The following is a 2,658-nucleotide window of genomic DNA, read 5'->3' on the forward strand; positions in this document are numbered from 1 at the left end:
TGCCCATGTAACTCTCTCTGTCTTTCTCATCCTCAATGCTGCCATATTGGTCACTCACATTTGGTACATTGCCCTTCTCTTCACCTAAATCAATATTTATCTCTATCTATCTAATAGCATTCCCTCCCCTTCCCTCCCACCCCTGGTAACCAACAAAGAAAATGTCAGGACAGTAGTTTTAAGGAGTAAAGAGTCATAGGTCGATTGTATAAAACTTTTTAGGTGACCCAATAATAATAATAATAAAAACTCACTGCCATCGAGTTAATTTTGACTTAGCAACCCCCATTTGGTTTCCAAGGTGGTAAATCTTTACAGAAGTATATTGCCCTACCTGCCTTCTGTGGAGTGAATCACCAGCCTTCTGGTTAGCAGGCAAATATCTTAGGCACTGCACCACCAGAGCTCCTTTGGTGATCCAACAGAATGAAGAAATTATGGAACAGTATCATTACTATCTTTGCATTCCTATTACCAGTAATAATAAATACATCTTGATTGCATGTTTGGGCAACTTTAGACTGCAGACGTTGGTAAAAATTTTCAATTTCTTCATCTTTGGCTTTAGTGCTTGGTGTGTAACTTTGCTTGGTTGTTGTTGTTGTTGTTGTTGTTGTTATGTGCCGTCGAGTCAAACCCGACTCATAGCGACCCCTCCTTGGGCTTCCGAGGCAGTATCACTACGGAAGTAGGATTGCCCAACCTTCCTTCCAAGGAGTGGCTGCTGGGTTTGAACCACCAGCCGTCTGGTTAACAGGCAAGTGTCTTAGCCACTATGCTACCAGAGTAGTAGTATTAATTGGTCTTCCTTGTAGGCATGTGGATATTATCCTATCACTTCAATAGATCTTGAAACACTCTTTTTAACAATGAATGCAATGCCATTCCTCTTCAATTTGTCATTCTCAGCATAGTAGACCATCTGATCGTCCAATTTTAAATGCCCAATACCAGTCGATTTCAGCTCACTAACCAAAAAAACCTAACTCATTAACGCCAAGTCGGATCCAACTCATAGTGGCCCCTCCTTGATTTCTGAGGTGGTATCATTACGGAGCTCTGGTGGCATAGTGACTAAAGCATTTGACTGCTAACCAGAAGGCTGGCAGTTCAAACTCACCAGCCACTCCTCAGAGGAGCTCTGGTAGCTCACTGCCTAAGGCACTTGACTGCTAACCAGAAGGCTGGCATTCAAACCCACCAGCCACTCCTCGGAAGGAAGGTTGGGCAATCTACTTCCATAGTGATACTGCCTCTGCAACCCAAGGAGGGATGTCTATGAGTCAGGTCCGACTTGATGGCACATAACACACGCACACACACACACACACACAGCCACTCCCCTTAAAAGGAAGGTTAGGCAACCTGCTTCTGTAGTGATACCACTTCAGAAGCCCAAGGAGCGGTCGCTATGAGTTGGATTCGACTGGACAGCAGTGAGTTTGTTTTTTTTTTTTTGGTTTATCATTACAGAAGTAGATTCCCCAACCTTCCTTCTGAGGAGTGGCTGGTGGGTTTGAACTGACAGCCTTCTGGTTAGCAGTCAGATGCCTTAGGCACTACACCACCAGAGCTCCCTTTCAGGTCATTAATGCCTAGAATATCAACACTTTTGCATTCCATTTCACTTTTGAAAAATTCTAATTATCCTAGATTCATATTTTGTACATTCCATGTTCCAATTATTAATGGATATTTGTAGCTGTTTCTTCCCATTTTGAGTCATGCCCCATCAGCATCAGTGGTTAGAAAATATGGCCTTGGTGATAGAAATGATCATTGGAGAACTTTGTAAATTCATTGCAAATACCTTTTTTCAACAATGTAAATGGTAGAAGATAATCCAAGAAGCTGGACTATATGAAGAAGAAAGTGGCATGAGGATTGGAGGAAGAATCATTAACAACCTGCGATACGCTGATGACATGACTTTGCTTGTCGAAAGTGAGGATGACCTGAAGCACTTACTGATGAAGACTGAAGAATACTGTTTGCAGTATGGATTACATATCAATATAAAGAAAACAAAAGTCCTCACAACTGGACCAATAAGCAGCATCACGAAAAATGGAGAAAAGATTGAAGTTGTCAAAAGCTTCACATTGCTTGGTTCTACAATCGACACCGATGGAAGTCAGGACATCAGATGATGTATGGCACTGGGCAAATTGGCTCTTCAAGTGCTGAAGAGCAAAGATGTCTCCTTGAGGACTAAGGTACACCTGACACAAGCCATGTTATTTTCATTCACCTCATATGCATGTGAGAGCTGGACAATGAATAAGGAAGACCAAAGAAGAATCGATGCTTTTGAGTTGTGGTGCTGGCAAGGAATGCTGAAAGTACAGTGGACTTCTAAAAGAACTAACAAATCTGTCCTGCAGGAAGTGCAGCTGGAATGCTCCTTGGAAGTGAGAATGGCCAGACTTTGTCTCACTTACTTTGGTCATGTTGTCAGAAGGGATCATTCACTGCAGAAGGATGTCATGCTTGGTAAGGTGGAGGGTCAACAAAAGAGGGGAAGGCCCTCAATGAGATTGACTGACACAGTGACAGTGGCAATAGGCCTAAGTATAGCAAGGATCATGGAGCTGGTGCAGGGCCACACGGTGTTTTATTCTGCTGTGTATGGGGTCGCTATGAGTTGGAGACAACTCA

This window comes from Orycteropus afer, unplaced genomic scaffold (assembly GCF_000298275.1).
Source record: "Orycteropus afer afer isolate SDZICR_OR568_19922 unplaced genomic scaffold, OryAfe1.0 scaffold00235, whole genome shotgun sequence".
Lineage (NCBI taxonomy): Eukaryota > Metazoa > Chordata > Mammalia > Tubulidentata > Orycteropodidae > Orycteropus > Orycteropus afer.